General features: G+C 37.6%; 1 protein-coding gene across 9 annotated transcripts in view; it reads left to right on the top strand.

Annotated features, from left to right (window-relative positions):
• CACNB2 (calcium voltage-gated channel auxiliary subunit beta 2) overlaps positions 1-25,192 on the top strand; it is a 413,180-nt gene that overhangs the window by 260,448 nt on the left and 127,540 nt on the right. The window lies entirely within an intron of this gene.

Here is a 25,192-nt window from a genome sequence, read left to right as displayed (position 1 = left end):
GAAGGTGACAGTCAGAGATCAGGTCTGATCTCACCTATTTCAGTTCCATCTGGGTGTATCCTATATCCTCAATTCTATCTTGAAGGGACCAAGGAAAGAGAATGCTGAGGACTTAGCACCTGGTGTTATTCCAGAAAGGAAAAATAGTGGTCTAACTTGTATTAGCCTAAGCTTTAGGCTACAGCAAATGGGAGAGGGGGCAATCTAAATTAGTTCTACCTTTTGTGGATTTTTAAAAGAATTATTCACCATAATTCACTTTTTTGGCAAAATCTTCATGTTAATGGTTTCAGCCTCTGTTCATTTAATCCTGTGTATAGCATGCTGGTCTCTGACTTCCTTATAAAGCTCCCTACATGCAGTTAAAATTTAGTTAATATTTAATATTTATGGTGGATGTGTCAAGGGTGAGATGTTTTCAAAGGCAGATTAAGTCAGGATTTATAAATACTCCAAGAATAAAGAATGTTGGAGCTTGCTGTCTATAGGCATAGGTGGAGATTGGGGGGGGGGGGATTTAAACCCTTCACTGATATCCTCAGAATTTTAGAGGGAAATTGATCAGCAACACCTCTCAACAAGGATTCCAATAGAGAGAGACAGCTTTACTCTTCAGGATGTCACTTTGATATCATTCCTTGAAAATATACCTACTCATGGGGCAGCTTAGGTGGGATTGAGATCCAGACCTAGAAATGGAAGATCCTGGGATCAAATCTGGCTTCAGACACTTCCTAGCTTGGGTGACCCTGGCCAAGTCACTTAACCCCAATTGCCTAGACCGTACTATTCTTCTACCTTGGAACTGATACTAAGAATAGATTATAAGACAGAAGGTAAGGATTTATTTGCTCATTCTCCACCAAAGTCTCCCCAAAAACCAAAAGCACAAGTCCTCAAAACTTCATTAATCACATTATTGCTGTGTTGCACAGATCCTTCCCCTCATGTGTGCCTTCCTCATTATTGGACTTTGAAACTCCCATTTCAAGAGGTTTAGATATATTCTGTATTGCTTTATCCATATAGGAGATATTTCTCACCTGTAGAATGCTAGCTCTTTGATGAAAGTGGTGACAATTTTCCTTTTTTCTCTCTCCCCCAGTATTGTGTATGCCTGGTACACTTCAATCAGTTGATGTTTAAGTAGCACTTGTATACTTGTGAAGTACTTTACATACAATTTCTCATTTGAACCTTACAGTGTCCTTGGGTGGCATGAAGCATTTAAGGTTTACAGACATCTTCCTCAAACCTGATTGTAAGGTTGTTAACACATGCATTATTAACCCCTCTTTGCAGAAGAGGAATCTGAGGCCCCTAAATTTGTTTTGTTTTTAATTGGCTGGGGTTATACAGTAACTATTAGAGCTGGGATTTAAATATCCCTTCTCCTGGGAGTTTCTTTTATATTTTTTCCAATTATGCTTTTTTAAAAATTATTCCAACCTTCCATCTTAGAATCAATGTTCTATGTTGGTTCTAAGGCAGAAGAGCTGTAAGGACTGGGCAATGGGGAGTTAAGTGACTTGTCCAGGGTGACCCCGTTAAGAAGTGTCTGAATCCAGGACCTCCCGACTCTAGGACTGACTCTCAATTCACTGAGCCACCCAGCTGCCCTCTAAGCTTTCTTTAAGGAAACATTTTACCAGCCCCAAGATATATTCTTATTGCCTTATATGTTTAGCTCCAGAATCAAAGAAGTGATGAACATTCTTATCTCCTCTGATTATCTAAGGTATGTAGTAGTTGTAACATTTTAGCAAAGCAGAATCTACAGTGATTTGTTTCTGATTATGACCCTTGTGATGCAAGATTTTTTTTTTTTACTGTAGGCTATTAGTAAAGGCTGAAGTTGAATTGAGACTTATAAAGAACTGGATGATTTCTTAGTTATTCATCAGATCATAGTGCAGTAATAGACCATGGGAAGTATCTTACCCTTGATTCATGAGCAAATGTAAAAAAAATGCATTCAATATATCCCAAACAGTTTGCAAAGTCCTAGGGCTACAAATAATAATAATAATAAATAAACAAATAATAAATCATATAGTCCCAGCGTTCACAGAGCTCCCATTCTAATTGAGAAAGTTAGTCTTTATAGGAATGTCCTGCAAATAGAAAGGCATGATAGTGTTTAAGGTTCAATTGCAGAATGGATGTCAAAGTCCAAAAATCCATAGCATTCAGGTGGTCTAGAGCAGTGATGTCACACTCAAATAAAAATGGGGACTGCTAAGTTATACATGAGGATCCCTGCCAGCTGACTTATAAAACCACCTATTAACATTATCTATGCTTAGTTGTTTTGTTAAATAATTCTCAATTACATTTTAATGGATAGAGTGCCAAGGCTGAAGTCAGGAAGACAAATCTTCTTGAGTTCAAATTTGGCCTCAGACATTGGCTTTGTGATGCTGAGCATATCACTTCACTCTGCTTACCTCAGTTTCCTATTCTGTAAAATCAACTGGAGAAAGAAATAACAAACCACTCCAGCATCTGCCAAGAAAACTCCAAATGGGGTTATGAAAAGTTTGAAATGACCGAAAAAATGACTAAACAAAGCTAAAGGAGATGAGCAATATATTGGTCCTTAAAGCTGATTTATTGTATTTTTTTTCTAAGTACATTGTCAAAATTTAATTTCTTTACTGTCTTTGAAGGAAAGAGGGTAAAAAAATGTCAAATTTCCATCATGGGATAATCAATTTAGAAATGGAGGCCATCTAATCCATTCCTCTTCTTTTGCAAGTGAGGAAGCTAAGAAACAAAAATATTAATTGGCTTAGCCTCAATCCCAAGAGCTAGCTAGCCTCTGCCAGAGAATGTTTTTGAAACTAGATTGAAATTATTCCAACTCTCCTACTCTAGCCTGGCCTAATTTTTCTTTAGAGTAGTCATTTCTTGTTTAACTCTTACCTTCTGTCTTCAAATCAATACTAGGTATGGGTTCCTAGGCAAAAGAGTGATAAAGGGATATGCAGTTGGAGTTAAGTGACTTGTCCATGGTCACCAATCCAGATTTGATCTCTAGGCCTATAGTTCTACCAACTGAGCCACTTAGTTTCCCCAAAGGAAGTGATTTCTAAGACAATTTTAATGACTGTTTAGGTTGTATTCAATTTCGATATCAGTGTATATTGAGAACATTTCAAAATACCATTAACTTTTAATGACAAACTTTAAAATAAAACAAAATTCAGACACTTTTTGGTGACTAAAGACATCAGTAAATAAAAGGCATCACCAAAGCATCACCAAAAGGATTTTAAGTTGGGGGAGAAAAAGTTTTCATTTCTTGTCTGATTAACAGCTCTGTAAGGAAGATGCTATAGTTGCTGTAGGTACTTGTTTTACAGAGAGCAAAATTCGGTTCTCAAAAACTAAATTATTTACCTCATAGACACAAAGCTAATAATTGTCCGATGCAGATTTTGAGCTCAATTGCTTCCAATTCCAAATCTAATACTCTTTATACCATACTTCACTTACCTCTCTGATGTTAGATCAATATCTTAAGAGCCATGTGGCTGGCACTTTGCCACATCAGCAAGGGCCTCTTTATTTGGGAGCAATACCTAATACTAATAGATAATAGGCAATTAGATAATGAGGCAGCTAGGTGATACAGTGGATAGAGTGCAAGATCGGGAGTCATCTCATCTACTTGAGTTCAAATCTGCCTTTAGACTCTTACTAGTTGTGTGACTCTGAGCAAGTCACTTAACCCTGTTTGCCTTAGTTTCCTCACCTATAAAATGATGTAGAGAAGAAAGTAGCAAACTATGCTAGTATCTTTGCCAAGAGAACCCCAAATGGGGTCACAAAGAATTGGACATGACTGAAATGACTAAACAACAAATAGGCAGTAGTAGAAACATTTCTCATAACATATTTAGGAATTACTGGCTCAAGAAGAAAGAGTCTCCAACACATCCCTGACTCCCAGGATTCTTCCTGCCAAACTGTCAAGCTGTTGCTGTGCTAGGGAACAGTTTTTAGAATATTTTAATAACAGAAAAAAATCTCATTACACATTTCAGCTTGAAGTGTATGCTCTATTTTAGTTTCTTTGAACATTTTGGTATTTAAATGCTTTCTCATCTATGAGATGAGAAAGCGTCATACAAGCTACTTTTTTTCTATTGTATTTTTTCCCTTATTTTGTTAATGGTTAATTTTGTGACCCTATTTTTTTTAATAATAGTATATTTCTAGCCAAGGTCCTCCCTCATCTACCTTACTGTTAAACTGAAATTTATATTCTATTTTAAAAGGTCAGTTTCTGTGAAACTGATTGTCCCCAGTTTCTAAGTCACTTCCTGACAGTAAGTTAGTTGCTTAGGGGATACATCAACTATTTTTGTCCCGGGGGTGGGGGGGGTGGGGGGGGGAGGTGCCATTTAGCTCATTGGTACTTGATGCCATATGTCAGTGGTATATTTCTAGCCACCTCTCTAACCCTGTCCTATTTTTAAGATGAAATCTATATAAGCCAGACTGATTTCTAAATGATGAGTTGGGTATTTGGGGAAGGACATTAACCATTCCCTATTCAGTTAGAGTAAGTGCTATAATTAAGTGAAAACTTTAGGTCCCTAAACCCCCCAAGAATGACTTCTGTACTCATGGGAGTGGACATAGCACGTGGTCTTATGGACAAATAAAAAATTCTTATAATTATTTTTATCATGGTTAACTGAGTTTTTTAAAAACTACAGTGGTATTAAGTATTTAAATGATTTTCATTTTATTTCTGTTTCTTCATAAATATTGTCAAATATAATTTGTATATTCCCATTCACTCTCTTTTGAAGCTTTTTATGTGAAATAAATGTGAAATAAAATTCAGACAGCAAAATAAATCAATAGCTCTATAATCATCAAGGTTACATTTGATCAATTAGAGGAAATTGATATCTCAACCCAACTCACCAAAAATGTGTTTACTTCAGCAATATAAAAGTCTCGCTTGGGAATATGATTAGCATGTTCAATAGAAAAAGGATTTATATGGTAAACTCCCCAAGGCAGAAAATTCTACAGTCCTCCAGGATTCAGGGCACACCATAATAGTTTTCCAAGAAATGTTTGTTGATGGTAGCAATTGTCAATCACGTGATTATTGATTTGGAGATGGAAAAATCATCTGAAGAGTCGTTTAGCCCATCATTCTTATAGGTAAGGAAACTGGGGCTTAGGAAGCAAAATTCCCCACCCAAGGTCATACTAGATTAGTGAGTGGCAGAGGCAAGATTTGAACTCAGGTTCTCTGGCTTCAAATCTAGTGCTCTTCATATCACACTATACTGCCAATGAAGGAGCATTTGCCAATGAGGTTAAGTTTGTGCTTTTGTTCCTATGTATCAGGAGAAAAATACCTTCAAAAGTATGCATAAAAAACTTGCTCTTACTGTATTTACAAGGAAGAATTTCCTTAGGGGTATCCCTAGAGTATTCATGGTCTCCACACTGAGCTTTTAACAAAGAGAATATACAAATGCTCATCCATTTGGATGGGTGGCTTATGAAAACTAGACTGCATCTCTTTAAATAAATCCAAAGTAGAACAGAAAACATTTCTTTCCTTTCCTTTTTCACAGTCTGTTCTGCTTATGGTATTCTGAATAATCACATTTTCCATCATGGACATAAAGTTTTCCTCAGAGTTAATCATGGCAAGGCCAGGGCAATTAATTATACTAGATGGGCATTTATTTAAACAACAACAACAATGAAAACACTCTACACAGTTTAGTGTACTTTCAACCATCTCGAAGAAAAGTCTCAAAACTCCACTTCCTAGTTCTTCAGTCATAGCATCTTTGTTTTGCAAACAGTAAAACTGGCATGGAGAATATTTATGTGATTTGCCCTTGACCCAACCAATGAGTCACTGGAAGACCTGAGACCAGAACTCAGAGTTCCTGGAATGGAAAAAGTAGAATTAATTCGACTGAAGAAGGACCTCACAGAAACTGAATTCTAATCATATTTTTAAAATCTGAACTCTTTAAAACCTTAGAGATAAATTCTCTCAGGTATTTTGATTGAAGCATGAGTGAGATTTTCTCCTCTTTATGCCTTCCTGATAATCTTGGAGACATTTTTATCTAGCTGACTATTGTAGTGCAGAAGAGCCCCAGGGTTGCTGTTGTACTTGAGAATTATGGCTTGTGATCTCAGAGACCCAGTAACTCTCACTGAGAGATCCCCATGTTCCCTGTTGGTCTTCCCTCATAAATACTCAGGAATGAAAAGGGTTTTCCCTCTTTTAGATCATACCTAGGATAGGAGTCATTTCTCTTGCTCCTTTTAATTGTATTTCCTTCCTAAGTGAGTCATCAAAACCAAACATTTTTATTTGGTTGAATTTATCATTTGTTTGGGATTGAGAACAAGTAGAAATTAAGACATAGGACTTAAGGTCTAAAGATCCTAGACCATGCCTTGTTTACAATTAAGAAATCAGAGTTTGAAAACCAAAAAAGTATTGGCTCTGTAATCAAAGAACAGGAGTTCAGATCTCATCCCATGATGGTTTCTGTCTATATGATCTTGAGCATATTATGTAAGTTCCTTGGGCCTCAGTTTCCTTATTTGTAAAATGAGAGGATTGGATGGCCTCTAAATTCTATTCTGTCTCTAGATCTATGCTCTCTCAGCCTAGAAATTATCTACATGTAGTTGAGTAATTCCCTTCACCCCTCTAGCCTTTACTTTCTTTCATATATAAATGGGAAGGTTAGAATATGTGACCACTAATGCTCTTTTCAGCTATAAAAGGAAGGTAGGAAGGAAGGATGGAAGGATGAACAAACTTTTTAAATGCCTATTTTTAAATATTATCACATTTAATTTTGACAACAACTTTGAGAGGTAGGTGCATTTGAAAATCATCATTTTCCTCATTTTTTCCTTGGCTTTCATCAATTGAGGAAATTAAGGCAAGTAAAGGTTAAGTGACTTGCCCAAGGTCATACAGCTAATAAGTGTCTAAAGCTGGTTTGAACTTAACATTTCCTGACTCTTGGCCCAGTGCTCTGTCCAATACACCAACTAGCCATAGGTTGATGAAAGTAGAAAGAAACTCACTGAGGATAATACGATCTTCTAGATTTCTAGAAGAGCTTTTTTTGATGCATACACTTCAAGAAAAGGAAGGACTTCATCCTTGGTCTAGGATTTGGGGGTGGAGGTGTAATTAAGCCTTAAGAAGAAAGATTGAGAGCAGTGTAAACAAGACATCTAAATCAGTTACAAAAATTCATCCCCAAAATGGACCAGCTCTTCCAAGTTAAATAGAACGATTTAAAATACCAACAATCCTATATTTGCTATGAGATAAGATAACAGTTTATTTTTAACCTTTACCTTCCGTCTTGGAGTCAATACTGGGTATTGGCTCCAAGGCAGAAGAACAGTAAGGGCTAGGCAATGGGGGTTATATGACTTGCCCAGAGTCACACAGCTAGGAAGTGTCTAAGGCCAGATTTGAACTCAGGACCTCCCGTCTCTAGGCTTGACTCTCAATCCACTGAGCCACCCAGCTGCCCCCAAGATAACAGTTTTTATTAATGTTAAAAATTGAGTACATAAAGTAGTATTATTAGGCATAAGCCAGGGCCCCAGAAGGATGGGGAGAAAGCTCTCATAACATATGTTGAGACTGCTAGCAGGACAAGATTTAAACTGAAAATGTGGAATAAGAAGAAAGGAAAGATTCTTTTTTTTTTACTAAATAGTTTTGAGGATAGAAGACTCTTAAAAATAGGTAGAAGAATGACCTATAAAAGACAAACACATGGATATATATGTATATGTACATATATATATACACATTTTATTGACACCTCATTAAGATAATATGACATGGTTCTGCAGAATAGATTATCAAGAAGAATAGCCAGGAAAATTTGGGTTGGAATCCTGCTCATGTCACTACCTGAGTAACTGTGGGCAAGTCACAAATTCTCTCTATTTCCATTTTTTCATCTGTAAATATAATGACGCCTGTAATACCTGTCTTAAAGCGTGGCCATGAGGTTCAGATGAGATAGTTCAGTTATACACACAAATTTAGAATCCTGCTTAGTATATCTGACACAATTCACTTCTGCCTCATCCTTATGTCATCAAGGGCTATTGTGAGCCTTTGATCTTTAAAGAAATGTTGTGCTTTTTAGCCATTTCTCCAGGTAAAACTTCTGGATTTAGATTGAAAATACCCTTTCAGTTTATTTTAACAGCAAGGTGGTACAGTGGATAGAGCCCTAGATCTGGTGTACACACACACACACACACACACACACACACACACACACACACTCTTTCCCTTTTCCTACAGTTTCTCAATAGATTCCTTCCTTTAACCCATGAACAAAGGACTCCTAAACATGATTGGTTGTCTTTCTTTACCCTACTTATCTCACTTTGTCTCTTTCAATGGTTTTCTTAGCATCCCTTTGTCCTCCATCTTCAAGACATTATTATCTTTTCCAGAATTATTAAATTTCACCTGAGCATTACAAAAAGGGATCTCCTATCCAAAATAAACTTATATTCTTAAACAGTGTCTACTGGGGGAAAATGGTAGGCACTGAAAGAATTGGATTCAATCTAGATCTCAATTTGGAGAGTTAATCCACAAAATACAACAGACACTTTAGCTATTTAAGATTCATGAGAATGATTTAAAATACCAATAATCCCACTTGGAACAGGGTAGTATTCATCCCATGATCAAATTTCTAGTCTCAAAAGAAAGTAGAAATTTAGCTGGGTACTCTCAACAACAAACCAGTTTGATCAATGTTTACTTGTTAAAAGAATAGTGAGGATTTTATTCACTAACTGAGCATCAAAATGTTATACACACAAAAGTGGTAATTTAATATTGAAAGTACTCTGGTTGAAAAAAAAAACTCTGGATGTTTGTACTTTTCAGTGATCTGTTCTTATGCAGAGAATGCATGGCTGTTCCTGTTGAGTTAAGGTTACTTGGGGGGGGGGATGTTGAATTTTATCCAGCTGCAGTCTAGATTAGCTGCCAAGGAAGCTTTTAAAGTCCAGTTTGCCAGGGTTATATTCCTTTTTCAGAGAAGTAAAAACAAAAAAAAATTAAATAACTAGCTTCTTGACTTCTATTGTCTTTCTCAGCTCCATATTCACTCTGCATTTAAAAGGATTTGATCATGAAAAATAAGGCTTTAAACTTTTGAGGTTTTGTAAAATGAGGAAAATTGCAGGGTAACATTCAACCCTGAAGAGCTTTTCCTCACAGCACTGCATTGATGAATCAGGAATTGGCCACATTCCATGCTCCAGTCACTATGGGAAGGTCAGGCCCAATCTTCCAAGTATGCATGTTTATGGGCAAAAAAAACCAGGTTTCACCTGTCCAGAGCTAGTAACTTGGAACTCATTACAACTCTACTTTGTGGGAGCCGTGGCCAGTGTCCAAGGATCCATACATTTTGGATTAATAGAATATCTCTCAATGAATATTGAGGGCGGTTTCCTTTCTTGCTTTTAGTTCTTTATATATATTTTTGGTCCATTTTATCCCAAAAGTAAGGAAACACTTGAAAATAAATTGCCAGGCAGTTAATTTAGTATTTGTTGCTGGAGCCTTAATCTTACTAATGAACTGATTTGTCCAGACTGAACAACACATTTGATAATATAATCTCATCAAGGATGTCATTATGGCTTGGCACTTACCTTGCATGCTGGGCCTTTGAGAGGAAACTTTAGTTGCTGGGGAGAAAAAAACCCAACTATTCTGATTTCAAAGGTCAAAACTGGAGCAGTGCTACAGGGTTTATTGGCCAGAATTCTGAAGCTGAAGGCTCTTCCAAATTAAGAGAACTAGGAAAGCATTTGATGGGAGCCCTAATATTTTTATCAGTGAAATTAAGCAAAGGAAGATGATACTCTAGAGACTATATCCTAGTTATTATATATTTGTGATCATGACATATTATTATAGTAATTATAACATATAACATTTCACATTACAAGAATAATAATATAGAATATCACAGTTAAATATATATATATATTTGGGAGTGTGACTATATATGTTACAGGAGTTTGGGAAATGCCATTTTAAGATTTGTAGTGAAAAACAATAAAGATTACTTCCTAAGGAGTATGTGCATACACTCATATATACAAATGCATGTAACTCTATGGATGCATACAGACACACATATGTATTGTCTCAAAATTCTTAATACAGTTATATATGTGTATTTGTTCAGTAATGATCTCATAGATCATAGCACATCAATACTGTCCGTGAGGTTTTCTTGGCAAAATTATCGGAGTAGTTTGCCATCTCCTTCTCCAATGGATTGAGGCCATCAGAAGTTAAATGACTTTTCCAGGATCACACAGCTAGTCAGAGTCTGAGGTCAGATTTGTACTCAGATCTTCCTGAATCCAAGCTCAGTTTTCTATTCACTGAGCCATCTAGCTGCCTCCTGTGTGTGCATATATATGTGTAATATGTATAGTTTTGTAATAATACACATATTACATATGTATATATACATATATAATACCATGTAGTAATGAAATTTACCCCTCTTCATTCTGGTGTCTTCTCTTTTGTTAGTTATTTCTTCTGAATTCCACATAAAATTTGTTTGTGTATGTTTGTTTCCATACTGTTTTCCCCATTAGATGATGCCCCCCCTTGAGCGCAAGGACTGTCTTTTGCCTGAAACATAGTAGGAGTTTAATAAATATCGATTGATTAATAGACAGAGAATCCCAGAATTCTTAGAGCACTGTTCAACCTATAGAGCTTAAAACTGCACTGATTTATGGGGCGCCCTATATAAAACAGAAAGCAGAAAACTATAATTCCTGAAAAGGCAATGTCTTTTCATTGTGCCTTGGAGAATATACCCTTTTTCCCCCCTTTAAGTTTTAATTGTTTTTCAGATTTGGCAAGAAAGGGAATAAAAGATCCTTTTGTAGACTGTCGTAGTATTTTTGATTTAGATTTGCTTTAGAACTGGAAGGGAATATTTCCGATCTGTCAATGAGGGCTGTTTCCTTCAGCAATTTAGATTCATTTAGGAGATGATCTTCAGGAAGAGTGGCCAAAAAGTCCATCATCATACAGCCACCAGAGTCCAGCTGATGCTAAATTGTCTGAGAAAATTCTGATCCAACATTTCCTTGGTACCACTCCAAGAAACCTTTTCCAGGCCCTGCAAGACTTTGTTCTCCTTCCTTGGAGAAGCCAGAATCACCTCCATGCTAGAATCTTATCAAAGAGTCATTGTGAAGCATTTTATTAATTTTTGAAATGGCACATATGCTGCAAATCCAATTTCTATTCATACTGTCTTATGTTTACCATCTGCAAAGCTCTGCACCAATCTCTGGAGACCACTAGGTGGTGGCATAGTGCATAGAACACCTGCCCTGGAGTCAGAACGACTCACCTTCCTGAGTTCAAATCTGACCTGGGGCATTTACTTCCTGAGTAACCCTGGGTGAGTCAATTAGCCCTTTTTGCCTTTGTTTCCTCATTTATAAAATGAGCTGGAGAAGGAAAAGACAAACTGCTTCAGTATCTTTGCCAAGAAAACCACAAATGGAGTCACAAAGGGTTTGATGACTGAAAAATGAATAAACGACAGACTAAGCCCTGACGCACTGGCAAAAGTTTAATTAGAATAGAGCTCCTGCTCAGAGAAAGCTCAGAGTTTGATGTGGGAAATTCTGGGAATATGTATGTGTTTGTAGTCTCTGTCTCTCTCAGTGCCAACATCAAGGAAGATTTCATTCAAAGAGGCAGCATTTGGATTTTACTTTGGAAGCTGAGCGAGTAAAGAGGAAATAAGATATTAGGAAGTTTTCTGTTTGTAGATGTTTTGTGGTGGATTTGGAATTTAATATTTTAATCATTAGCATCTTTATCCAGTCAACAAGAGGACAAGTATTTATCAAGCACTAGGCTAAGTGCTTTTAAAAAAAGGTAAAAACTCAGGCTTGCTTTTTCCTTTCCATTTTAAACCCTTCTCTTTTGTTTTAGAATCAATCCTATGTATTGTTTCCAAGGCAGAAGAGCAGTAAGGACTAGGCAATGAGGGCTAAGTGACTTGCCCATGGTCACACAGCTGGGAAGCGTCTGAGGCTAGATTTGAACCCAGGACCTCCAGTCTCTGAGCCTGGCTCTCATTCCACTGAGCTACATAGCTGCCCTCTACCCCCTTCTTTCAAAGATCTCACCTTCCTATGAGGGAAGAGATGTCATACAAATAAATAAGTACATACAATATATCCTGGGTATTCCCATAGCCTTAGTGCACTTTTAAACTACTCAAGCTTAATCACTAAGGCTTTGGGAATGCCAATTTTGCATGCTGTACAAAACAATAAACTTAGCTATAATTCTTGTAATAACCTTTGGGGACTTGGGGATAGGAGAATTCCTGATATTTCAGAAGTGTTTAGGAATGCTTTATTTTTTCATAAATTTGAGGAAAAAACCCTAATTCCAATAATAGCAGACATATCTCGTAAACTGAACTCTAAAGCATTTTAGAGATTTTTTTCTCATTTGATTTTATAAGTAGTAGAAGTATATTATCCTCATTTTGCTGATGATGTTTAGGTCAGTTGAAATGACCAGCCTGAAGTCATACTGTTCATATATGGCAGAGTGGGGACATGACGCCTAGTTCTTTGACTTGAAATCAGATTGCCACACTTTCCACTTTAACTGACAATTACTCCTTCTCAGAAACCTACTCCAAGCTGTGATTAAATAAGGCACTGATAGGTCAGACTACCAGGGAAATAGACAACTGAAATAGTGATCTGAAACTTGAGCTTTTCTTTGTGAAACTGTGATTCCTTCAAAAATCATGCAAACAAAAATTGGAAAATGAGAGCATACCCTCTGAGGAATGGCTGAATAAATTGTGGTATATTTTGGTGATGAAATACTATTGTGCTGAAAGGAATGATGAACTAGAGGAATTCCATGTGAACTGGAACGAACTCCAGGAACTGATGCAGAGTGAAAAGAGCAGAACCAGGAAAACATTATACACAGAGACTGATACACTGTGGCACAATTGAATGTGATGAACTTCTCTACTGGCAGCAATGCAATGATCCATGACAATTCTGAGGGACTAGGAGAAAGAGCACTATCCACATCCAGAGAAAGAACTGTGGGAGTAGAAACACAGAAGAAAAACAACTGTTTGATCACATGGGTTGATGGGGATATGACTGGGGATGTAGATTCTTTTTTTTTTTAAACCCTTACCTTCCATCTCAGAATCAATACTGTGTATTGACTCCAAGGCAGAAGAGTGGTGAGGGCTAGGCAATGGGGGTCAAGTGAATTGCCCAGGGTCACACAGCTGGGATGTAGATTCTAAATGGTCACTGAAGTACAAATATCAATAATATGGAAATAAGTCTTGATCAATGACACATATAAAACCCAGTGGAATTACACATCAGCTATGGGGGTGAGGGGGAGGGAAAGAACATAAATCATGTAACCATGGAAAAATATTCTAAATTAATTAAATAAAATTTTTCAATTAAAAAATGCAAAATCTCTCATCAAAAACAACAAAATAAAACAAAACATGCAAATAGAACAAGATACCAAAATTAGAGTCCCTTTTGGATCAGACTACCAAGGAATTATGTACCTCTGATCCTTTTTTCTCTCTTTATCAATTAGTCCAACTTTAGATGGCTTAAGGAACTTGAATCTAACTAGAATGGTAACAGGAGTTCAAGCTCAGATAAGTTTTGTTCTATATCTCAAGAACCCCGAGGAAATGAGTTCATCTGGAGTCACTTAGCCTCATTCAAGCCTGCTTTTAATCAGGGATTACCCTACAAGAAGTCAGCCTTTGCTAAAGAAAGGTGGTATTAGCCTCATGCATATGCAATCAATCAACGAGTCAGCAAGTATTTATTAAAGAACTGTTTTAGGTAAAGTCCAGTCCTCTACACTACAGAATCAAAGACATAAATGAAACAGTCCTTACCCTCCAGATGCTTACATTCTCTAGGGAAGATGTGTACACACATAAATTATGCCAAAACATATTTTAAAAAATACAGAAAAATTGACTTCTGGAATGGAATGGCAAAGTTCTTGTCACACCAGGCTTCAAATGAAGGTTCCTTTGAGAAAGACTGATGGCTTTAGAGTTATACTCAGAAGCTCAAGCCATAAGAAATGCACATACAAATGAGTTGAATTCCTTTGTGTTTTCAAAAGGAACCAATCAAAACAATCAGCCCCCCAAAGACAAATCTGGCAATTTGAATCAGCTGTAATTATTTTGGTTGACTGAAATATCAAGAGTCCCAATAAATCAACAATTAATATTTTAAAAATTCAAGCAAAAGCAACAGTTTATTCACTAAATATTTAGCATAGTAGTAAAAGGAGTCTAAATAGAAATATTATAAAGCTGTCTAAGACAAAAATCAAACTTTCCATAAGCAATGGAAATCGAAGAGATTCTTCTTTCTATACCTGATAACATGAGAAGATGTTGGACTGTCCATATAGTTGGATATAATGGGGCAGGTTGCATTTTTGGAAAAGTGGGTTTTTTCTAAGTTCATTGAACAAGCATTTATTACATATTTATTCAAGGAAGAAATAATATAACCAGACAAGCAATGTAATCCCCATAGGATAGCTAGGATGACAATATGAAGAAATGAGAAAAGAAATGTAGCAGAAAATATGATTTGACCCAAGGGAGCATGACAGAGGGCATCCTGAATTCATCAAAAGATCTAGAAAGACCATGACCCCAGTTAGTGGTAAACTAAATTCTGGAGGAGGAATGAAAATGAAAAGCAGCTCTTTTTGACTGGAGACTAAATCAGGCCCCATGACCCAAAAATATTAAGAAAGAGCACATATGACATAGTTGTACCATTTCTGATGGTACAAACTCATACTCCCAGATGAAATGGAAATGAATTATTTTACATAGTTTGGAGAGTTTGTATTTCAAAAATGCCAGAAGAATGGTGGTTAAAATGTGCCACAGTGGCACTAACCTAAGTACAAGAGGTGGCTTCAAAGCCAAAGTAATGAGATTTTTTCCCCTCCATTGGCAACATTGTTCAATATCATTATGTAAAGAAATTGAAGCAATCTATAAAGCCCATTAAAGATCGATAACGAAGATGTCTCCAAACATACTTTCTAGTTGAAATTTGTTGAAAAAGTAGTTTACAATTGATACTTCTCTCATCCTCTTGTAATCAGTATTCTGTTGCCATCTCTATACATAAATTACTTTCTGAAAAATCTATAGTCATCTCCCTTTTGCCAAATGAAATAATTTTTATTTATTCCTCATACCCCACAATTTCCTATAAGTATTCACCTTTGTTCATCCACCCTTTCTCTTTTATACCCTCTCTCCTTTTGACTTTTCTAATATACCATTTCCCTGGTTGTTTTCCTACTTCTTTGGCTACTCTTGGTCTCTTTTGCCTACTCCTTACCTTCTTTTACCTTTTAAAGTGAATGGTTACAAACAGAATCAGGAGAACACTGTACACAGTAACCTCAATGTTGTATAATAATCAGTCATGAAAGACATAGCTATTCTCAGCAATACCATGATCTAAGATAATTCTAAAGGACTTTTGACAAAGAATGCTATCCACCTCCAGAGAAAGAACTATTGGAGTTGGAATGCAGATCAAAGAATACTATTTTTCACTTTATTATATTTGTGTATTTTTTTTTTGAGGTTTTGATTTTACATGAGTATTCACTGACAACATAACCAATTTGGAGCTTTTTTTTTTTTAAACCCTTACCTTCCGTCTTGGAGTCAATACTGTGTATTGGCTCCAAGGCAGAAGAGTGGTAAGGGCTAGGCAATGGGGGTCAAGTGACTTTCCCAGGGTCACACAGCTGGGAAGTGGCTGAAGCCAGATTTGAACCCAGGACCTCCCATCTCCAGGACTGGTTCTCAATCCACTGGGAGCTTTTTTTTTTTTTTAAGTGAATAATTCCTCTCCCCTTCCATCTTCTATTTCTATTTTTTTCTCTCTTAATAATCTCAACCACTCTCATGGCTTCAACTATTATTATTAAGTGGAAGGGTATATAGGGTGTTTAGGGAGGATTAGCAGCTCTGGTATGAGGGCTTGTAGAGATGTTTTCCCTGCTGCTCATCCACCTTTGGTATCGGTATGCACCTTTCATCCAACTCTCACCTGTAGCTCCAAGAAGCTATGGCTTGCACAACACACAACCATCATGGCAGGTTGGCTAAAAGCATTTGGGCATAACTGACAGCTGTCAAACCCAATGGTGAATGTCTATGCCAGCCATGCAAAGAGTCAGATAAGAACAATTTGTTGCAAATGTAAAAATAGAATTAAATCCAGGACTTCAATCCCCAGAAATCCTTGTTCCACTTCCCCAGAGTGCTTTCACTGAGTTCTCACCTGGGCAGAGAGCAAAATCATTATTTAGAGGGTCTCCGCCCACGGCAGGCTCTCTTCTCTTCCTGGCTCCGCTGGCAAACAGATGTGTCTCATGATGTGAGTGAAATTTGGGTGGGCCTCGGCATGTGCTTCTCTTGCTTGTATTTTCTTTAATCCTTAATCTTCAATAAACCGCTAAAAATATAATACTCCTTGCAGAGAGAAACTAATTTCTACCTGCCTCAGTTTCCCAAAATTTTAATCTTTACACAATGGCCATGAAGGCAGCAGAAGTGGGTGCTAGGGAGCACTTAGAGCTTGTTTAGACTTCAAAGAAAGATCAATTGTATCCCATGACAACTTTGCCAGTCCTAATTTTTGTCTTGCCACTAGTCTTTGATGACTAGAAGAGTAAGGCCAATTGACTTTGTGAAAGTTGGCCTCACTTAAATTCAATTTATGTGCAGGCCAACGGCAGTAATGTAAGACCTCTTTGAAAACAAAGGACAACAACCTACCACTAAGTGGAGAATTCTCAGAAGTTTATCACCAGCCAGACGTCATCGTTGTCATCATCAGCATCATCATCATCATCATCATCATCATCATCATCATATTATCCTAAAGATTTAAAAAAGAATTTTACTTATTGCTATCTCATTTGTCCTTCACAACAACCTGACAGGTAGATGCTATTATTAACCCAATTTTATAGAGGAGGAACCTAAGGCTTAGAAAAGTGAAATCAGTTGCCCAGATTCACATCCTAGATAGTGCCTGAGGTTGTATTCAAACTCAGGTCTTCCAGGCTCCAGTCCAACACTCTACCTAGGGCACCAACTAACTGGTCTATATTTCCAACTGCCTGCTGGTCATTTCCACTTGAGTGTACTTGTGCCACCTAAGTAAGACTCACCATGTTCAGAACAAAACCTAAGATCCTTTCCCCAAAATGATTTCTTACTTATAAATTCTCTATTTTTGTCAGTGATATCACCATTTATCCCATCACCTGTGTTTACAACCTCAGTATATTATCTGTCCCTTATTTCTCACATCCAATTATTTCCCAAATTCTATCTCTTCTATGCCTAATGCCAGTGGCCAGACACACCATCTCTTGGGACAGAGAACTTAGAATAAGCTCACCTAGTGTCATTCAGATTGGTAGCTGTATCTGACCACAGATTACTTTTCCAATTCTGGCACATTCTTTATGCAGACTCTGGACTAACACTAACCTTGGCTGTGGAACAACACAGACACTTGTGAACAACCCCTCATAGCACATGGATGGCATATAAGAAGACCCTCACTTTGGAATATCCATCCCCGTCTCCCCTTCTCCCCCCCCCCCCCCGCTAGCCACCAATGACTTGTCAGGGTGTGCTGATGTTCACAGCATTCCCTCCTGCTCCATGTTCTGCTTGTCACCTTATATCAAAATACTCTACGCACCTTCCAAAAATCTGGGCTTCTCCTAAATATTGAGGTGGAAGTCCTGGTACAATGAATCTATATCTAATATAGTCATGCTCTAAACAAGCCTGCTGCATTCACATGGAAAAGGTTCCCCTATCCAATATATTGCCAAATTGTGTTGATTCTATCTTTATAGCATCTCTCATAGAGACCACTTTCTCTCCTCTGATACTGCTATCAAAGTGATGCACTTTGTCAGGTCATGCTTGGGCTATTACTGTAGCCTGCTGGTCAGTCTGCTTGCCACCAGTTTTTCCTTTCCCCAGTCCATCCTCCATTCAGTTGTCAAATTGATTTTCCTAAACCACAGATCTGACCATTCCCCTCCTAAATAGTAAACTCCAGTGACTTCCTATCGCCCCCAGGATCAGGTATAAAATTCTCTGTTTGACTTTTAAAGCCTTTCATAACCCATCTCCCCGTCATTCTGGGCTTTTTATACTTAACTCCTTCTCCCACCCCCTAGGAACTCTGCAATTCAGGCACACTGGGCCCCTTGCTGTTTTGTTTTGTTGTTGTTGTTTTCACAAAGTGCCTCATCTATCAATTCTGTGCATTTTCACTGGCTGAAATTTCCCCATGCCTGTAGTGCTGCCCTCTTCCTTTTTACCTTCATTCTTCTCAAGCATCCTTCAAGTCTCAGCTAAAACCCCACCTTCTACAAGAAGCCCCCTCCTTGAAGTCCAGAGCCTTCCCTCCCTCTGCTAATTACCTTTAATTTGTCCTGCATATTTCTTTTCTGTACATACTCATGTGTAGGTCACCCCCAGGACCAGGCACACTAATAAACACTTGCTTGTTGACTTGACAATGTGCTTCATGCCAGATGGAGGATTCCCTATATTTGCTGCATTGTCCCTTTTCTCTACTATTCAGACGTTATTGACCCTACTTCTGCTGTATCTCACTGATGTGTTCCTTTCTATTCTCACTACAAACACTCATTATCTCCTTCCTGGACTGTTGAAATAGCTGTCTCATAATCTCCCTATCTACAATCCTTTCCTACTCTAGTTTTTAATTGTGATACCAAATGAATTTTTCCTCTAGACATTAAAAGCCTACTATGTGCGCTGTAGTGCACTGAAAATGCTAAATAAATGTTTGCCAAAATGATGATTTCCTTATCTAGAGGCTTGATCAATTGCCAAATCAGGTCATCTGCACCTTCACAGCCCTTGTATTTGTCCCATTCTGTCCATTCATACAGCAATCCCACATCATCTCTTGTCTAGACTGTTGCAAAACCTTCTAATTGTTCTTCTTGCCAAGTATTTCGCCATTCAAATTTGTCCTGTACTCGTTTGCCAAAGTGACTTTCCCTAAAGTATAGGTCTATCCAGAGTCACTCCATTTACTCAATGAACTCCAGTGGTTCCCTATTATCTCCAAGATCAAATATAAATCTTTTGTTCAACATTTAAAGATCCCTACAATCTGTCTCCTTCCTGTATTTTAATACACTCAATAGCTTCTACATTTCAACTCTGCTATCCCACTTATTCTTTTTTTAATTAATTTATTTGTTATATTAAAGTTCCCAGATATCTCCTCTCCATACTGCAGAAGGCATCATTTGAAAATATATATGTATGTATATACATATAATAAATATATCTATTTATTTTACATTTATCAGTTCTTTCTCTGAAGGTGGACATACAGAAGTTATTCTTCAAAAAATATTTGTGTTGCCATATATTGTTCTGCTTGTTTACTCTTCATAATTTCATGGAGGTCTTTCCATTTTTTTAAATTAACCTGCTCATTATTTCTTATAGCACAATAGTATTCCATCACAATTATATGCCACAACTTCATTAGCCATTCCCCAAATAATAGACATCTCTTATTTATTGCTTATTTCTGTTTATTTTCTGTTTATCAGTTATTTCTTGGAAAGTATACATATACTAGTTATTCAGAACATATTTCTGTTTTTATATGTAATGTTGGTGCTCCTTGCTTCACTCTTCATTATATCATATAGGTCTTTCCATATTTTTCTGAATTAACCTGCTCATCATTTCTTATGGCATTTCTTATGGTATTCCATCACAATCATATGCCACAACTTGTTTAGCCATTCCCTAAGTGATGGGCATCCCTAAATTTCCAGTTCTTTGCCACCTACTAAAAAGAGAGCTTATTTAAATACTTTAGAATGTATAGTTTCTTTTCCTTTTTTCCTTGATCACCTGGGGAAATAGATACAACTGTAATATTTCTGGGTCAAAAGGTACATGCAGTTACATGACCCTCCATCTCTAGTGTCTGTGCTTTTTCTCTTGTCTGTCTGACATAGTTGGAATGTTAGCCTCATCTCCATTTCTTACTTTCACTCATCTTTTTTCAAGATTCAGCTCAAATTCTGTGTTCACCCAAAGGCTGTTTCTGGTCCCCCCAGATGCTAGATGTCTTAGAATGCCTTACACCTGCTATGTTTGTACCTGTCTATGTAGGCATGTAGACTTCCCTATTAGAATATAAGCTTCTCAAGGACAAGGGCTTCTTTCTTTCTTTCTTTTTTCTTTCTTTCTTTCTTTCTTTCTTTCTTTCTCTCTTTCTCTCTTTCTCTCTTTCTCTCTTTCTCTCTTTCTCTCTCTTTCTTTCTTTCTCTCTCTTTCTTTCTTTCTCTTTCTTTCTTTCTTTCTTTCTTTCTTTCTTTCTTTCTTTCTTTCTTTCTTTCTTTCTTTCTTTCTTTCTTTCTTTCTTTCTTTCTTTCTTTCTTTCTTTCTTTCTTTCTTTCTTTCTTTCTTTCTTTCTTTCTTTCTTTCTTTCTTTCTTTCTTTCTTTCTTTCTTTCTTTCTTTCTTTCTTTCTTCCATTTTTAGAATCACCAACACATAGTAACCACTTAATAAAATCCTTATTGATTCACCATGTAACTCCTCTGCTTAAACTACTTCAGGGACTTGAAATTGCTTTTCTAATGATATCAAATTATTCATCTTTGCCATGCTATTTAAAGCCTTCTACAATCTGATCCTTACTTTTCTTTCTAGTCTTATTCTGTTAACATGTAAAGGGGTAGAAATTGTTGAGGGTTTGGGTTTTTTTTTTCAATTTTAGGTAATGGGGGTGAGGTGACTTGCCCAGGTTCACACAGCTAGGAAGTGTCTGAAGCTAGATTTGAACCAGGACCTCCCATCTCTAGGCCAGACTCTCAATCCACTGAGCTACCTAGTTGCCCCCTGTTGAAGGGTTTTTATAAAACATTGGGCTGAATTATTTAAGAATGGGGTCACCAGGCATTTTAATTAATTCCAAGATATTTCTTTAACAATTTATTTACAAAATATAGGAAGAGTGAAAGTAAGAAAATGAGAGAGAGGATAGGGTAAGATATCTAGCCTAAGCAGTAAGTATTTTGCTCCAACCCCTGACTCAAAAACAGGCAGGGGAATTTAGTCCTTAGCTGGCGAGGCCTAGGTCCTTGTAGCTGAGGACCTGGGAATACAGAGAGCCTCCCTCAAGAGGATAAGTCTCTCCTAAGGCTAGTCTCTTCAGAAAATCCAGGAAAGGAGTCAGCCTTTTTACTCACCACATGCCAGTCCAATGGGGAGAGATTCAAGGACAGATTCACCAAGTCTAAGATCTCAGATCCAATCAGCAGATTCTTCATCAGCCTCCAGCTCAAACTCAGAACTCCAAAGAATGAGAGAAGTCAGAAGTCAGTCCCAAGCCTGAAGAACTCATTAAGACATCCTCACAGGAAGTTGTAATTCCTTTTTAAAGACACTTCTTTCGCGTCACTTCCTGTGCCTTCCTCCACTTTTACATCTACCAATCACAGTTGATGCTCTGCTCTAAGATTGCCCAGGGGGCAGTCAGTCGATTCTGATTCATCACCCACTATTGCACATGAGGGTCACAGACCTCCCCTACTCAACTGTGAGTGTGGTATTTACACTTTTGGTGAATAAATCTAAAAATGGGCAGGGAGAGTTAATTTAATCTTCACACAACTAACTATGCTACAGGTATATAAGCTATGTGTTAGTTTTTCCTGACTATCACAGAAGTGATTGCCTCCTCAGCACATATCACAGATCAACCCTGGTTCTATAAGGACATTTTTAGAATCACTTTGTAAAATGGGACTTTAGACAATTCTACTCCAGGGCTTCATTGGGAGATGGAAGTAATCCTCAATTTCAAAGACTGTGTCAATCAAGTGCAATTTATGCTGGACCCTGCCAAGCTGAAAAAATCTTTAATATGTGTTCTGTGAGAGACACCAGTCTACTATCCAGGGAACAGCTACCTCGATTTTGAGGTCCCCATTATCAGGTTGACTGCTAGGTGGCAAATATCTTGGTCACAGATGCTCTTGAAGAGAGCTTATGGTCTGTACCAGGTGAAACCAAGTCCTTGAAATAATTGACCTGTACATTAACTTATTAGCAGTACTGTATGCTGCTGCCACGATTGCTAGGAATACTAATTTCCTTATAAGCTCTCTATTTCAGTTTTTTTTTTCTTTCAGCTTTCCTGCCTTGAAACTCTGGCATTCAGACATAACATAAACATAAATGTTTGTTGATCTTTGGGATTGAATTTTTCTCAGGGCATGCACATATGCCCACAAACTTTCTGGAAAGATTTCTGAAAATATAGATTTGCTATTTTTGATTGCCTAATTACAACAACAACAAACATTTCCCTAAAAGATTATAACAGATTCATTTGATGATGGGGTGATAGAATACTATATGATTTTGCCCATATGGGTACTCCCTTCATCAGTAATGCCTAAAATAGTTCTACTATTTCTTATCTTCTATAGTTTCTTACTCATGTCTTTCCACAAATACCCTTTAAGAGATCCACCAAAATACTAGAACTTTTTCCTAGTTTTCTTAATAGTTTGGGGAGATCAGCTCTTACTCTTACCACATGACCACCAGCTTGCTTCCATTCCTTTGTCTCTCTCTAACCTTCATTTCTTTTGTATCTGTTTTTTTAGCAAGAAATATTATTATTCTTTTCAATTATTAATTACAGCACATTCCTCCCCAATTCCCTCATTCTTCATCTTCCAGGAGAGAAGCTAACCAGCTAGTTCCACTAGCAAGTTATCCCCAAATTTTCAGAGCAGATTTTCATGATTATGGTTGACTGACCATTGCTCTGGCAGATACTTGGGTTTCATGGAGTTCAAGAAGTGTTGGCACCAGCGACTCTCCAGCTTCATGAGGGAGCATAATCCCCCTTTTGCATACTACTGTACCACCTTCAGTCCATGGGGAATATAGTTCTCTCTTGTTTCCAAATTTGCTGCTTCCTGAAGCATCTGGTCTGTGATAGTGTCTGTGTTAAAAAATTCCTTGATTGCCTGTAGGAGTTCTTTTTTTTGGGAAGCAGGCAAGGACTTAGCATTGAGCAGGGCCCTAGCCCCAGAGTGTACTTGACAACGGATGGGATCTTCCAGCAAGCGGAGTCCCTCCTCGGAGCTAATAGGGGCTTCACATTCTTCAGCCAGATGTTGCTTCAAGTTGTTGTTATAGTAATTCGAAATGGCATGGCAGGAGGTACAAAGGAGCAACATATCATGGGAGTTATGGTCTTTCATCTCAATGGGGAAGTGTTTCCAGTACTCGGGGGGGAACTACATTCTTCCTGATGTAGGATTCTCTCTTGCCACTGTAAAATGAGGAAATAATGCAGCCTACCTCTCAGGGTTGTTGTAATGATCTAATGAGATATTTGTCAAGCACCTATCATAGTGCCTGACACTAACAGGTGCTTAATAAATCAATCCTTCCTTCCTTCCTTCCTTCCTTCCTTCCTTCCTTCCTTCCTTCCTTCCTTCCTTCCTTCCTTCCTTCCTTCCTTCCTTCCTTCCTTCCTTCCTTCCTTCCTTCCTTCCCTTCTATTCTGCATTATAGTTATACTGGTCTCTTTGTTGTTTCTCACACAAACATTTCATTTCCAGACTCCAAATGTTTTCCCACCTTCTTCAAGTCCCACCTTCTTCAAGAAGCCTTTTCTAGTTCTTTTTAAAGTTTGTTCCTTTCTTTTGAACCTGCCCCCACTTTATCTTGTCTATATCTTATGTGCAAGAAAGCACCTTGAGAGCAGGGATGTGCTTTTTTTTTTTTTGCCTTTCTTTGGATCCCCAGTACTTAATACAATGCATGGCACGTTTTATTGGTGTTCAGTCAGGTCCAACTCTTTGTGACTCTATTTACAGTTGAGAAAAATACAAGTGAAGTGACTGGCCCAGAATCACATAGCTAGTACATATATAAAATTGGATTTGAATTCAGGTCTTCCTGACTCCAGGCCTAGTGTTTCCTATCCACTGCAGTACCTACCTGCCTCATGGAGAGGAATGTGTAAGAAGTGTGGAAATGTAGGAATGAATCTGTTTGTGAAGGGCTCTGAAAGCCAAACATAGGATTTTATATTTGATCCTGGAGTTAATTAATATGTAGCCACTAGGGTTTACTGAATAGTGGTGTGATAGGGTAAGATCTGGGTTTTAGAAAGGTCTGTTTGATAATTGCATGGAGGTAGGAGGACCCAGTTGTGAGGGGATGAGGACCTGCACAAGGACAGTGGCAGTGTCAGAGGAGAGAAGGAGGTTTATCTGAGAGATATCATACAAGTAGAATCAAAAGGATTTAACAACAGATTAGATATGATGGGAGATGGAGTGAAGAGTTGAGTGTGACACCTAGATTCTGGAAGGATGCTATAAAGAAGGCACTTTTCCTAGAGATAGTTGCTTTGAAAGAGATTGATCATTTAAATTTGCATTGTCTATTGAATCTCTCAAAAGTAGACACTTGCCTTGAAGTCACTCAAGAGACTCGGGTTCTAGCCCTCTCTGTGGCAAGGAGCAAGCCTTGTGATTTTAAAAGATGAGGAATTTATTTCTCTGAAAATCTATTCCTTCTTTTAGTGGGGGAAAAAGAAAAGATTTCCACTTTAATCTTTTAGCTCCCTTTCAGCTCCCCAGTTCTGAGGATTTGTGAATATGAGCTTGAGAAGTTAATAATACTTTTATATCCAACCAACTGAGGTATCCTTAGCCAGAGCCAATAACTAACAATCTGTGCTTTCAGATTTCTCCATGATCAGTATTAGAACAATCCATACTTGGATTTATCATGCACAGTCCCTAATAGCAACCTCTCACTGGGAAACAGTTTGCTGTCATTTTTCCTTCTGCTAAGGCGATCGCTTTAAAAACCCATGATCATCATTCATGCCCTAATTGAATGTGTGCA

This window comes from Monodelphis domestica, chromosome 5 (genome assembly GCF_027887165.1).
Source record: "Monodelphis domestica isolate mMonDom1 chromosome 5, mMonDom1.pri, whole genome shotgun sequence".
Lineage (NCBI taxonomy): Eukaryota > Metazoa > Chordata > Mammalia > Didelphimorphia > Didelphidae > Monodelphis > Monodelphis domestica.
The sequence above is the reverse complement of the archived record's forward strand: the minus strand, read 5'-3'. Positions and strand labels throughout refer to the sequence as shown.